Here is a 16,252-nt window from a genome sequence, read left to right as displayed (position 1 = left end):
TTTGAAAAAAGGGTACAGATACGAGTATGTTATGTTGTTTATTAATTTTGAAAATACATAAAAGGGTAAGTAGGAAGTCAAGCGATCTGATGGAGGTTTCAGTATCTTTTTAACGGCCACGTCCATTGGCGATGTAAACATCTCTAATCCTCCCCATTAGCCGTATACTGTCACACGTAAGCTCACTTTTATACAACATTAAACATCCAAAAGGTGAAAATACCCATAAAATGTTCCACAATGGTTAATATCTCATTAGTCAGTACTTACCTGTCATTACCCAAAACGAAATCAGTGTTGCAATCTAAAGACATTCGCTGTATTATCTATGTTCAGTGTCGCTTAAGGCCATTGCCATTTTAGTCAATTTCTACGCAAACAAATGATCCTTACAGACACTGGCAGAAGCATCTACCACAAACCAAGTGCCACCGTGTCATTACCTTAAATTTGGTTGCTTCACGCTCCGCTGTATTTAGTACGTAAATGCAAGTTTTTTCTGTGATGTCTTGTTTTATGAATGAAAGATTGAGATCGAGCTATTACATTCGATTACATTCAACCCTTTGAACATTTTATTGCATTTGACACGTGAGACGGTGAATGGAGTAATAAGATACTACTTCGGGCTTTGGTGATGACTCAAATTAAATTCGCGACTTTTTCTGCGTAGCTTTTTATGATGGATGATGACCTAGACTTCGTATTATATTTAACCCATTTATGCTTAGTGGACTCTCCCATCCTTCTAAATTGGATCAATTTATTTCCAAAACTAGGGATGTCTAGTATATATATTTCTATATTTAGAATATTTATTACAAAAAATCCTTTAAGCAAACAGCGCAGACCCTGATGAGACGCCGCATCATGTCTCATCTGGGTCTACGCTGTTTGCCAAGGCCTTTTTTTCTAGACGCTAGGCATGAATCGGTTAATGTATATTCAGCGGAAACATTGACTGTTGATAGAATTGTGCACATGTTCATTTTCAAAGCTTTTCAAACTTTATAACAATGGTTTAGTGTACAACAAACACGGTTGCAGATTAATATTCGCACATTGTTTAAAGTAACAAGTTCAAATAAAACAAAAGCCATGTTATCGCCCTATTTTCTAGAAATGCACATCTTAATGCTGTTGTTTATTGTATGTCAGGACCTGAATGCTACATACGTACACAAAAGGAATACATTTTTTATTTAACCTAAAAAAGGAAATCATGTATGCAGGACTCATACCTAATTTGATTACTAGACTCACGAAAGTTTGGACGAATTTTTAATTAAAGTAGTGCCAGGAAAAAACCCACCTGTCCAGTATGATTCCCAACAACCAAAACTCCAAAGCGCCGGGAATTGGCATTATATGCCTATAATCATTTTGTTAAAACGCTATTTCATGTTGTCAGTGAGCATTTCCGTATCAATAGAAGCGCGACACATTTTTTTATGAACACAAATTTATTTAAAAAGAGAAAGGAAAAATAATTGAACAAAGAATTGTATTAAATGGAGAATAAATGCGCATAAACATAACATGTCGAATATTCCGTTTCCGAACGATATCAAGAAAATGACGGTCACATGGGATGTAAGGAATACGCATATCATTTTGACATCAACCGGTCAAAGGTAAAGGCCACGTGGGCTTTTAAAATGAAATGCTGGCCATTTCGTTTTCAAAGTTCAAATTCACAAAGAGAATATTAGAATATATATTAACAATTGTACATATTGGCGCTTCGATTGGGCTGCTTATCAGGAGCGGGGATGGGTATATATCTTTCACAACCGTGTATTGTTGGATAGGAAAACGTACAGCTTCTAGACACATCAACGAGATACGCTTTATGACCTTTTTGCTTGGTTAAGTGAAGTGAAATGGACATATTTTCTCCGACTTATTGGCAGGACAAACGGGTGTGTGCACTTAAAAGGCTTCATTTTATGTTATTCTGACCAAACGGCAAACATTCAATTTAAAGTAGCAAGATATAAAAGTACCGCAAAAAAATAAGTCTGTAATAACAGTCAATATTTTTACATATCTGAAGACATGCTTTTGGTTTAAATAAACTCAGACAATCATGCTTATTAAGAAATGGTTTGGTTATGGAGGTCTGCTTGCAAAAAAGTATATAAGGATAAGAAGTAGTTTAGAATCACATAAAATATGTTTTATTTAATCTCCTTATTGTGTGGCAATTTTAAATTTGTGAAAGGGGCCTTTTCACAGATTTTGGCATGTATTGACGTTTGTCATTTAATGCTTTGTATTGATAAATGTAAACAAACACGAATAAAATTAAAGAAAGAAAAAAGTAACCCTCAACTGGTTTCGAACCACTGACCCCCAGAGTAAAAGTTTTACGCTGAGACCACTCGGCCATTCGTGCTCATACAATGAATGATGTAATTTATACTTTAACTTTATATAAGCAATCCTCGAAGTGTCGATATAACAACAGACCTCTAAAAATTATTAAGTCGTTTCGCGATATAACGCTTTATAATTTTAAGGTTTTTAAATCGTAAAAAGATGTCTATAATGGATATTTTAGAGCACCGGTGGTTAACGTGTGGCTATGATATTAATTAGTGAAAACATCATTGGTGTGGTCTGATCGTTGACGAGTGGGTCACACGAGAAGTGTATCGTGTTATTTCTTAAAATTCGCCCAAGCATTTGTAAACAATATTGATAGATATGTTCATTTCTACAAAGGAAATTCATTTATGTGTGTAATAAGACCAAGTTCGTTGAAATCGCAGCACAATTGATGAAGTAATGGCTATTCAAAGCTTGTTATATGTATAATCATTTGATATTTATAGATATTTTTCAGAGAGGTTGATATTTCGTTAGAATTTGATTATTTGCCATTCAAAATGCTTTTATTAATTAATATCATAGCCACACGCTAACCACCTGTGTTTTAGAGAATGGTAAATGTTCAGTATAACTGTTTCCTCACAAATATCATAACTAAAACGAAAATTTGCGAATCTGAAACATTTTTTTTAATTTTGTCAATTTACCAAAACGTGAAATAGCCCCCTTTTAAATTTGCCCGGCAATTTATTTATCAATTATTTATGATCAGCATTCCGTTGTTTTGAGTTTTTGCTTTGAATTTCACAGTACCGGGGTAAGTTATATTAATATATGATTTGATTTATAATTTTGAGTAAATCTCCAAAAAGGTGTTGGACATTTGTGTCCGAAAAAAACCCGTTTGAGAATGGTCATTACGAGCAAATATATGGGGTTCAAAAAGACATGTAACTACACATGTTAGTCTTTGTGTTGTATGTGTAAGATAAAAGTGGCATCATGTCAATGAATTGACAACTGGTACGTACTGACGCGTATAAAGAACAAGAAATATCTTTAAAAAAGATATACGGCGTTGATTGTGGTCGATGTTTATGAACGATCAAAAGTTATCTCTATGAGATAAAAAGTAGCGGATGCCTTTTTTCTGCGCAGTTCTTAGCTACATTATAAGCAAATCAATTACGGGGTGTTGCGCCAGATTTCGTGGCTTATTATGCTTTATGTGATATTATTACTCAGATATCTATATTAACAGAATAAAAAAACACAAGAAACATGAAAATAAACGAGTGCATATAGGTCAGCCGGCAATACTCGAATCTTATTTAATTGCATAATTATAGTATAGTGAATTATTGTGCTCATGCTTAATAAACTGGTCTAAATGGATAAATATTTCTAATTAATTTTATCAAAATTGGTCCTTATCATGCCAATGTTGAAACCATATTAAAAATCGATGATTGACATACCACAATAATATCGCCGAATATCTTTATTTAGTATCTTTCTGATCAAAACAGACTTCAAGTGCACAAAGTTTACGAGACGGCGTTTATATAAAGATTTCTGCAACTGACCGCAAACTGACAAACTGACCTTGATACCTTGCGGATTGGAATGCAATGCATTACAGTCACTACGTTATTGTCAGTAAGACCGGTGTAACACAATGATCGCAACCCCTTCTGCGAACTCCGACGATGAACTGTATATAAACTATGACTTTCACAAATAGCCGCTTATTGACCCGAAACCTCGCGGGTTGAAATGCAATGCAAGTAAGTACTAAATATGACAACATAGCCTTTAGTATAAACGCTTTTGCGCTGGTAATTCTCTGAAAATAAAAGGTGAACGCACAAACTGTATTTATGTCGAAAATTGATTGTAAAACTGTTCTATCTATTGAGCCTTTTCATTAGAGATAAAATTGTTTCATGCAGTAAAACAGTGTTACAAAGACGCGGATATGTTTCCAATGTTCTGGTGTTATACTCAAATCAGCCAATGGAATAAATGAAGTGTATTCATTCGTACCTAGCCGCGGGAAATTTTATTTGTGTATTATTGGACCCTTACAAAGGTCAAGTCAGGGTGAAAAGCTGGCGTAATACAGCTTACGCCGAAAAATGACTTCTTAGGCGTATTGACGCGTAGATTAAGTTGCAATTGATGCGTACTGACGCGCATATGTTGTGGATGTTGATGCGTATCTACGCATCGTTTACGTTTAGCTGAATGAGTATTGGCGTATTGATTCAGTCATGTCAAATGCGAACTGATATGTATATATAGTGATATGTGATTCGTATTAATGCGTGAATTAAGTGGAAACGGATGCGTATTGACGAGTTGATGGAATAAATTATAAAACGTCGATAAAGTGACGGCTTATGCGCATAGACTCCTATAATGAAGCGAGATCTGGTGTTTAAATATAAGTTGTTGAAGTTACGACAAAATTCAATATGCATTAATTACTTCTATTAAGTGACAACTGATGTGTATTTTCGCGTCGCTGAGGAAACAACTGATCTCTTGACGCATCGATGAAGTGACGTCTGATGCGTATTGACGCGTTGATTAAGTGACGACCAATCAATTTAGACTCGCGTGTGGTAATACGTTAGTTGCATATCGATGCTTATGCGAAGTGACGAAGAAATTGCGTATTGACGCGCTGATGAATTAACCACTGATCCGTATTGAGACTCTAATTGGAACCCCGGTGCGCATTCGATCGATTAAGGGACGCCCAATTAAAAGTGTAGACGCGACGATACATACTTATTTATGCCGTTTGTGCAATTAACGACAATTTAACGAAGCGTATAGAGTGACGATTGTGCAATACCATTTAATTATTGGCTATGCGTATTAAATTCCAAGTCTCACTAATGCCGGTAGAGCCCCGATCCATCCCGGTTTGCAAACGCCGGTCGACCGGCGAGAACCGGGATGATGCGTATAATTTTTTAACGCGGTCACACTATTTCCCGGTGCCGCCCCGGTTGGAGCCGGTCAACAACCCGGCAGAGGCCCGGTCAGCCCCGGACTAGCTACGGTTTATCTCGGTAAAGCCCCGGCAGAGCCACGTTTATCGCCGGTAATGCCCAGGTGGAGCCCCGGTGAAAGCCGGCAGCGTCCCGGCAGAGCCCCGGTATACCGTATTTCCACCGGCACTCACCGGGGCTATACCGGCATCAGACACCGTCAGAGCTACGGCAACGCCCCGGTCGTCTCCGGTAATGCCAAGGCGGAGCCCCGATGAATGCCGGTGGCGTCCCGGCAGAGCGCCGGTTTACCGATGTACCGTAGCTATACCGAGACTATGCCGGCATTCACCGGGGCTCCAACGGGGCAACACCGGCGACAAACGGGATTGCCGTACCTGCCAGGGTCTGAGTGGGCCAGGTGCCGAACCGGTTGTTCCCAGTGCCGTCCCCGTTTTTCCCGGTGCCGCGCCGGTCTTGCCCGATCCTTCCCGGAGGTATCAAACATTTCAATACTTTCCCGGTGGAGCCCTTGTCCCCGGTTCATCCCGGTGGAGCCCCGGTTCATCCCGATAGAGCCCCGGTTCATCCCGGTAGATCCCGGATCACGCAACCGGGCTCCACCGGCATCATAGTGAGACTGGGCCTTAAGTTATGATGAATTTATATTTCCAAGTCGACTCGACAAAATGACAAATATTGCGCATGGACGCAAAGGTTGAGCGACCGATCCAACTTGATGATACCGAAAAAGCCGCTCTTTCGTAAAATTCGTGATAAAATGCTCATTATTTCCTCCACATAGTTCAAATGCGACATTCTTATTTCGTTATTGTAATCAATGGAATGTCTTGACCCACCTGAATGAACGGGGCTTATCGTTTAATATGCCACTATTGTGCTATTTGGGAGAAGGCGAGCCAGCTATGGGGTGATTTATCAACATAAAATGACTATTACATTATATAGAATCCCCCTCCCAGTGACACAGTTACTGATAAGACCAGTTGTTGAGAAGCTTCTCCGATACAGAACAAACCAAAAGTAATTGAAAAGTCTTAGTTGGTTTCAAATATCTATTCGGCGCAAGTATGAAAACTTAAATATTGTCATCATATTTCGCATCATATTATGTATCGTATGAGAGTGTACAAATCCCATGTTTCAAGGCAAAAACAGAGTGACAAGACCGTTGCATGTGTTATATTTACCTGCAACGCAGCATGTTGAGGGCCGAATGCAACATTGATAATCTGATTACGAGAAGCTAATAATGATGATAATGGTGCTGCTGGTGCTGCTGATGATAATGGTTCCTATAGATTTGTTAATAACTGTGCTTTCGACAGGTATTTGATTCGATTGCCTGTATCTACAGTTTAGGCTGAAATAATTGGTCAAATTGATGGTATGATTCATATAAAAATAATCATACAATGATTTATGTAATGCTGTTGTTAAAAAGACACTAATAATATATTTTTTAATAAGTAAGTATTTACCTTTCCCTGTGTGCATGATAGATTTTGCGTGCCACGATCAGCTTCTTGTAAGATATTTCTGGTCTAAAGAAAACTCGTGCTTCGCCTGCGTAGACGCGATAGGAATGAAACGACGATTTCCTGACAGGGCAGACCGCACGGACCACTCTGAATCCATGGGATCAGCAGACGATTTATTCCATAAATAAGGGCGAGTCCGGAGATAGCCGATGTATCACGATTGCGCACGGACTTTAGTTCCGTGCTTGGTGGCATATTTTAAGGCAATAGAAAAGTGGTCACATTTGCGTCTTTTTAACGCTTCATATAAAGGTTATATATTTTTAAACCAATAGATTTTTATTAAGGCACCGCACCAACACTGCAAAGTTTTATATTTATACTAATGGTACAGCCCAGTAAAATCGGGCTGTCCATTTTATGGCCTTTTTTATGCAGAGTTCTATGTTAAGCAGTGTGCTCGGGCAATGGTTTTTAACCGAAGTCCCGAGGGTAAATAACCCCATAAGTCAGTCGGTCACATTTGGTCTCGGTCAGCTGCTGGAGCGTGCGCGTCGCGACCGAGGCGAGAGTCGCCCGCAGAAGATTTTCTCACCTGTACATATTTCCTTATAGAGGGGAACTTCTGCGGGCGGCTCTGCTAATCCAGCAGAGTCCGTCACCCTCGAGCCGGACGTCTTCCACACTGCTGGGATTGCTGTCTTCTCCAAGATGCAGCGGACTTGTCACCCGCTGTTTATCGTCGAGAGTTCGCCGGCCCGGACCTGCCAGAGGTCCCGTCTGAAGAGGGCCGGGGACGGCAGGACAGCAAGACCACCAGTGTGGGGGACATACGGGACGGACCTGGGTCTGTGCTTTGAGCGGGGGGGACCCAAGAACATCGAGGGGTGGCTTTAAAGAGGGACCCCGGGGCGGCGGTACCTAGTGCGCTCAACGCGCTGGGGAACCGTCTCGGGGATGAAGACGACGGCTGATGACAACAAGTGGGCCATAAAGGCGGAGCTGTGTGCTGCAGCGGTGCTGCGTTCAGACATGAATTTGTCTTTTGAGATTGTCTAACTACCAGTGCACATTAAGGTCTCATTGGCCACCGTGCACTGGTCTATTTGAATCTAAATTATTTCTTTGGCGAATACCCGGGAAGCCGGGGTAAATTTGACCTACTTTGGCTCTAAATTAATCTTTCTCCCCTGAAAGGTCACAGGGGCAGGTCGGGCTACTATAACCTCGTGAAGAGGCCAGTAGGACCTGTAAATAAACTCTGAAATACACACACACACGGTCACATTTGGTACCAGTGCACATTAAGGTCTCATTGGCCACCGTGCACTGGTCTATTTGGATCTAAATTATATCTTTGGCGAATACCCGGAAAGCCGGGGTAAATTTGACCTACTTTGGCTCTAAATTAAATTTTCTCCCCTGAAAGATCACAGGGGCAGATCCAGCTAAAATGGCTCCGTGAAGGGGCGTGGGACCTGAAAATAAACTCAGAACAACAACAACGGTCACATTTGCACGACCAGACCGAATCATGTAACGCTCAATATTTTAAATATGTTTAAAAATGAATAATGAAAACGAAAAAAAAACAGCATGTTTTTTTCAGAATATCATGGGAACATGCAGAAGAAGAATTATTTTATTTGTATTGTACAAAAAATAGATAGTCACTTACATTTTTGTTAATGCAAATGTGTCAAAATATTGAACGCTGCACATTTTCTATTTCGCGCATTTATTTTTATTTCTTAAAAATAAGAATACTCCAGTTAGTCTTACGAGCCTTCTGGTGGGATTTTTTTTCAAGATTTCTTGCGACAATTATAAAGGTCGAAAAAGATCAATATCAAGGTAAAAGAATTGAGCCGAAAAAAGAACGAGACATTAAACGCGACGACCTTACCCGTGGATAAATCCTACCTTGACACCGCTACGCTGTACTGACTCGCATTAAATAACTCTCCGCCTTTGATGACAGTTTACACACAGTAGTCGCGGTTGTCTGTATGAAAAAAATAACAAATGTTGGAAATAATATCTTAATAAACCGTGCATTATTTTGTGTTTTCGTAAAAGGTGCCGGTCGATAAAAGCTGGTTTGAGATTCACATACCGTAATGGCGAGAAATTGGAATTTAAATTGAGTTTATTAACTGGTTATTTAATTATTTGTTTGACAGCTGCAGACGACTTTTTGAAGTTATTCACAGACACGAGAGGATTTTTGAGTTACACCTGAAGGGATTTGATCTATGGGTGAATATTATACATGTACTCCATTTTATATGCCTCTCAAATAACTTTAGGGCATTTTCCGTTGTTATCAAATGGTCTTGTAACTGATAAATAATTTAAAACACCAACTTGGTTTAAGCTTATTAGCTGCGCCATTCTTGACCAATTTATTTTTGTAAATTCTCATTTATAAACTTTAATCTACACAATTATATAACTTATATAATTATTAGTCTCTATAAAAACATATCCATTAATTATTAATAATTAGAAACTATTTGTTACATATTAACCAACTACATCATGTGGAAAGTTTGGAATCCTAATAATACTTTCTTATTTTTACATAAATGAAATTCAATTTAATGGTCTTATGGACAATACTGGGTAAAACTTGGTATCCGTGTTTTATCTGTTTATATAACTTATATAATTATTAGTCTCTATAAAAACATATCCATTAATTATTAATAATTAGAAACTATTTTTTACATATTAACCAACTACATCATGTGGAAAAGTTTGGAATACTAATCATACTTTCTTATTTTTACATAAATGAAAATCATTTTAATGGTCTTATGATTTACATTTTATTAACAAAAATATTATTTTTCTACAAATATGATATGATATGTAACAGAATGGTATTTATGCAGGAAAAGGGAAATGGGTAGAGACATGAGGGATTATACATGTAATATATATTTTTGTTATCATTCAAATAATTAAGTTGATCTTATGTTGCATTAAGACTCATGCCCCAATTTAGTGTTTTAAATCATTGACACAGTTTTGTGTCATCATTTATGAAACACAGTGTGTAAAACTAACAGTAACACTGGGCCACTTAGATAAACATAGGACCTATTTGGGCCACATTAGGGCCAGACAAAGACCCTCTAACTGTTTATTAGGGGCCATAAAAGATACACAGACTTGTGCCAATTAGGGCCCTCCCATAAACTGTGAAAATATGCTTTGATTGCTACAGTAAGTGACAGATTCCTGTTAATTGTGTTTCAATGTCTGAATTGATAATGAGGGATCATTGAAGAAAAACTTTTTAGTATTTCTTCAATGATCCCTCATTATCAATTCAGACTTTAAAGTTTAATGATTTTGTAATTAATGAACTTTGAGGTCTGCAGTAAAATTTTATATATTATACAGTGACAATATGTTACTTCTATTGCAATATCTAACAAACTCACTGAAACCAACAGATATAGGATATTTTTACTTTATTAATACTTGCTTTAAATTTAATGATTTAGATGCATATTATTACATTTTGGTGAAATAAAAAGAAATGTATAAATTTAAGATTGTGTTTTGTTTATTCTAAATATTTTTTTTTATTTATCATTATTTTTATTTTATTTTCAAAGTTTTTTCTGTCTGTATATTCTTGAAAAAAGTATTTATGATTTATATGCATATAATAACATTATGGTGAAATAAAAATAAATGTATATGAATTAAGATTGTGTTTTGTTTATTCTAAATATTTATTTTATTTATCTTTATTTTTATTTCTTCAAGTTTTTTTCTGTCTGTATATTCTTAAAAAAAAGTATTTATTATTAAGATGCATATTGTTACAGTCATTCTGGTGAAATAAAAAATAATGTTTTAAATGATGGCTGCTCAGTAAAATAATTTGAGCAACCATTAATCTCATCAGTGTCATCTTACATGACAAATCCAATTAGTGGTTCATAAGTTGATTACACCTTTCTAATCTAATCAATATCTTGGTGGGTGTAATGTCCAGGCTTAGAGGGTGTAATGACCAGGGGTGTAACGTCCAGGGGGTGTAATGACTGGACACCGTTTAAAAACTTACATGACAGTTATTGTGAGCCTCCTAAAGTATATAAGCTTATTTCTACTGAATCTGTTCTCATATCAAACTCTAGAAAATATTGTAATCAAAATTGTATAGATAATTTAAGTTGCATGATTTACGTTTAACACATGAAGGTCGGTCTTAAAGGAAACATCCTATAGCTTAAAAGGTGATGGAACCTGCCAGGGTCCTCTGAATGGTAATAAATAAATTGCTAAGGAGCTAGTCCAACACCAAGACTGTTGGAAATTTAATTATTTTTCATGACCGATCTAAAATTAAGTTTATAAAAACTAGCTTTTTCATTTAGCAGAATTAATAAAATTGACAAATAATTTTACATGGTATTTAGGTTTGATATGTATGGGTGTTGATCAATCTGAATGTTGTTGATGTCATATCTGTCACTATTGTTTTTATGTAAAAGTTATCCATATGACCACATCAACCCTACATGTACATACCACCATCCTAGAATACATAATAACTTCAAATCATTAAGCAGTCAAACAAATAATTGCTGTAAAATCAAAAGCCCCTAAATTGGAAATGCAAGACAGAAAGGCAAACCAGTTGCAACAATAACAGAAAGCGGCTGAAATAAGTAATAATCTATTTAATGTCAAAACAAAAAGTGCCACATACCTTTAAAATAAATTATAGCAAAGTCATTTTCATGCAAGTGATTTATAATTCCATTTTCACACATGGTATTCCACAAAGTAAAACAAAATTTGTAAAGAAAAACTTATCTTAAATAAATCATAAATCAATTATTTCCATTTGTATACGAAATGTACATTATTTTGTTTAGGATAATGATTTGCCTTTTCCAATTTGTTGTTTGAACTTCGTTTTTATTGCTTTTTTATGTTAAATATCATAACTTATTAACTTTAAAGCAAAGATAATTATTATGTGTAATTAGAAATAGCCTTTATATTATAATCACAGACGAAATACCAATGTTGAACATCTAAGTGTTTTATCTGGGGCATATTGCATATAAATGCATTACTTACTGTTATCTCAGTTACATTTTTATTCAACAGAAATCATTCTATAATGACCCTACAAGGAAACTGCCCTATGACTACTGAATAGTACATGAGAACAGAGAGGTCAGCCAACCACAAACATTGCATTCCATTACCATTGATAAAAATCACCACTATCAAATTTTAAATCTATGTGGGTGGCACCTTTGGGTAGGTATTTGGATAGTTTGAAGTAAATTTAATTTAGGGATTTTGAATTTGTGAGCTTGGTCAATATATACTGAAATATCATAGACTGTGCGTTGATGTTGTAAATATCAGACACTGTATGTTGATGTTGTAAATATCAGAGACTGTGCGTTGATGTTGTAAATATCAGAGACTGTGTGTTGATGTAAATATCAGAGACTGTGCATTGATGTTGTTACTTGTAAATATCAGAGACTGTGCGTTGATGTTGTAAATATCAGAGACTGTGCGTTGATGTTGTAAATATCAGAGACTGTGTGTTGATGTTAAAATTATATCAGAGACTGTGCGTTGATGTTGTAAATATCAGAGACTGTGCATTGATGTTGTAAATATCAGAGACTGTGCGTTGATGTTGTAAATATCAGAGACTGTGTGTTGATGTTGTAAATATCAGAGACTGTGTGTTGATGTTAAAATTATATCAGAGACTGTGCGTTGATGTTGTAAATATCAGAGACTGTGCATTGATGTTGTAAATATCAGAGACTGTGCGTTGATGTTGTAAATATCAGAGACTGTGTGTTGATGTTGTAAATATCAGAGACTGTGCGTTGATGTTGTAAATATCAGAGACTGTGTGTTGATGTTGTAAATATCAGAGACTGTGTGTTGATGTTGTAAATATCAGAGACTGTGTGTTGATGTTGTAAATATCAGAGACTGTGCGTTGATGTTGTAAATTATATCAGATACTGTGCGTTGATGTTGTAAATATCAGAGACTGTGTGTTGATGTTGTAAATATCAGAGACTGTGCGTTGATGTTGTAAATTATATCAGAGACTGTGCGTTGATGTTGTAAATCTCAGAGACTACAGTGCGTTGATGTTGTAAATATCAGAGACTGTGTGTGGATGTTGTTGTCTAAAAGCCAAAGTCTGCAACCACTGGAAACAAAATCTTTGTTAAAAGGTATCCTATTCTGATGAACATCTTACTAAAAAAAAAAGGAAAACCCATTTTAATAGGTCAAATAATAACAGATTGATGACTACCAATTGCAAAAGATTACCAATTGCACAGTTTCAATACATGAAATTACATGGAATGTTCATCTAGAAAAGCGAGAAACATACTACGTAACATAAGTAATGTAAATTAAGCATATGTTTTACTCACACCAAGTACTTTGACAAATTAAAATAATAAAATGTATTTACAGCAAATAAAATCTTTTTAACTTGCATAATGTTGTTCTCTTCAAACATCCAAAAGCATGCGTGATCAATTATTTATTTATGGAAATAGGTTTTATGAGTACCGGTTGGAATACTGTAACAAACGATTATTCAGGTCTGTAGATAAATAAAACACTGACACAAAAATGAATATCCGTTTACATGGGTGTACCTACTAAACACGATCATCCATGAATCCTGATAAATGTTCAATAGGCTTTTCTACAAATCAGTCAACAATGACAAATGATTACCAATTAAATTAGTCACTTCAGCTCTCATCCCTTACAGAGTTTCAAATATCATAAAATTGTTCATGCATTTTATGTTAAAATTGTATCAATTTATTACCCAACCTTTGAGTTTTAAGTGTTTTGATATTTTAATATTTGAACTTAAGTTGGCAAAAATATTTTTATTTTATTATAAAATATTTTTTTAACCACTGAGATTAACCGTGAAGATTAGGTTGCAATATATCAATCATTGAAATTAAAACTGTTGAACATGCTTTTTATTTGTAAATGAGATACACTAGTTTATAGGGACCTTTTCACAGATTTTGGCAGATATTGAAGTTTGTCATTACATGCTTTACATTGATATATTTAAACATTGGATCTAAAAAGCTCTAAAAAGTAAAAACCTAGATTAAATTAAAGAAAGAAAAAAACGTAAACCACAACCGGGCTTGAACCACTGACCCCTGGAGTAAAAGTATAATGCTTAGACCACTCAGCCATCCGTGCTCATGCTATGATTGCTGTATTTTATACTTAACCCTTTGCATGCTGGGAAATTTGTCGTCTGCTAAAATGTCTTCTGCTGAATTTGTAAAATAAGCATTTTCTTCATTTTTTTTCAAAGAATACAATCAGAATAGCAAACAGTTTGGATCCAGATGAGACGCCACGTTCTGTGGCGTCTCATCTGGATCCAAACTGTTTGCAAAGGCCTTTAAAATTCGGTTCCCGCACTGAAAGGGTTAATATAACCAACTCGAAGTAACACAAAATAAAACAACAACGAAATTCTCCAAAATTATTAAATCATTTCACGTTTCAACGCTTCATAATTTTCAGGTTTTTAAATCATCAAAAGATGCATAAAATGGATATTTTAGATCATGGTAAATGTTCAGTATTACTGCTTCCTCACAAATATCATAATTATTATGAAAATTTGCGAATTTGAAACAATGTTTTTAGTTTTTCAATTTACCAAAACATGAAGAGGTCCCTTTAAGAATTATGAAGGGCTATGCATCATGGTCCTTAAGGTTTTAAAAAAAAATCTAGTTTATACTGAGTATTAAAAATGTAAGATTGTTTACATTTTTTAAATGGATTTTTTGTCAATAGAATGATGTTATTTTTTAGACAGAAAACATCGTAGAATTATTATTTCGTCTTTACCATACCTGTAATGACAAACTTGCAAACCCTATGTTAGCTAGTACTTAATTGTCCTACATAACAATACCATCTGCATGTAAACTGGCAGGTTGCTACACACCCTGTCAACAGGCCAATATCCTACCCTTCCATCAATCTTGTGTTGCATTGTCCTGTTCAGTCAGGCTACATGCTGCGACTGTCATATCAACATCATGGACATCATTAGCATTTTATAAGTTCTTTAATTAATTGGCAATGAGTGATGTTTCATGTTCCATGTGACAGGTACGGTACACTTGTTTGCATTTTTGGCGAGGGCTTTAACATCTCCTGTACAAGACATCAGAAGCCACGTACCAAATTAATTAGTTTTTTCGGCGTAAGCTGTATTAAGCCAGCTTTTCACCTTACCTGACCTTTGTAAGTGTCCAATAAAATTCAAATAAAATTTCCCGCGGCCAGGTACGAATGAATATACTTCATTTATTCGATTGGCTGATTTGAGTAATATTACCACCAGAACATTGGAAACATATCCGCGTCTTTGTAACACTGTTTTACTGCATGAAACAATTTTATTTCTAATGAAAAGGCTTAATAGATAGAACAGTTTTACACTCAATTCTCGACATCAATACAGTTTGTGCAGGCACCTTATATTTTCAGAGAATTACTAGCGCAACGCGTTTATACTTAAAGGCTATGTTTTCATATTTAGTACTTACTTCCATATTCTTGTCAACATGTTAAAATGTAAAAGTATAAAGAGCAGTGGAAGCGAGGCCTCACTTTAATACATTGCATTTCAACCCGCGAGGTATCGGGTCAATTCGCGGCCAGTGTATGAATGTCAGAGTTTATATACAGGTCATCACCGGAGTTCGCGGCCAGTAAAATAATCAGTTATATAATAAATACGCTATCCGTGAACTAGGTGACCTGGAATTTTATTTAGACCAGAAATATGTAGATTCTTAATGTGTTTTCAACAATACAATGATAAATATTATTTTTGATTAATTTAAAAATAATTATTCCACCATATTGACCAATGTATTAAGCATGAGCGCAATGATTATCAATACTAGCTGTTAATAATCGAATCAAATAGCAATACCCGACAAACCACTAAAACAGGTTTGTTCGAAGAACGCGCCTATAAATACGGATATTTCGCGTGTGACCGGTTGACTCGTATGTTTTAATTTCACTTCCATTCTTCTTTTGGTTTTCTATTTTGTATCTATAGGTTTATGACCAGCAATATGTAATAATGTAAAATAAGCCGCGAAAACTCCGCGTAACATCCCGTACTGCGTGTGATGCAGCTAAGAACTGCACAGAAAAAAGACATTCGCTATCCTTGATCTCATTCATTGAACTATCAACGCCGTATATCTTTTTAAAAGATATTTCTTGTTAATATTACTGCAAGGTATGTGTTATTTTTTCATTTGTTTTCACAACATTTAAATATAACTGAGACTGAGTATGGTCATT

General features: G+C 35.8%; 1 protein-coding gene across 4 annotated transcripts in view; it reads left to right on the top strand.

Annotated features, from left to right (window-relative positions):
- The first annotated feature begins 8,788 nt into the window (after window positions 1–8,788).
- The window catches only part of LOC127846228 (inner centromere protein A-like), a 43,894-nt gene continuing 36,430 nt past the window's right edge, over window positions 8,789–16,252 (top strand). For 3 of the 4 annotated variants that reach the window (XR_008033456.1, XM_052377406.1, XM_052377400.1), the window contains exon 1: window positions 8,789–9,097. The gene's annotated coding sequence lies outside the window, so the exon portion shown is untranslated. The remainder of the gene's footprint in view (window positions 9,098–16,252) is intronic. The other variant, XM_052377416.1, reaches the window with a different exon arrangement.

The sequence above is a fragment of the Dreissena polymorpha genome, chromosome 1 (assembly GCF_020536995.1).
Source record: "Dreissena polymorpha isolate Duluth1 chromosome 1, UMN_Dpol_1.0, whole genome shotgun sequence".
NCBI lineage: Eukaryota > Metazoa > Mollusca > Bivalvia > Myida > Dreissenidae > Dreissena > Dreissena polymorpha.
Note: the sequence above shows the minus strand (reverse complement) of the source record. Positions and strands in the feature narration are given on the sequence as shown.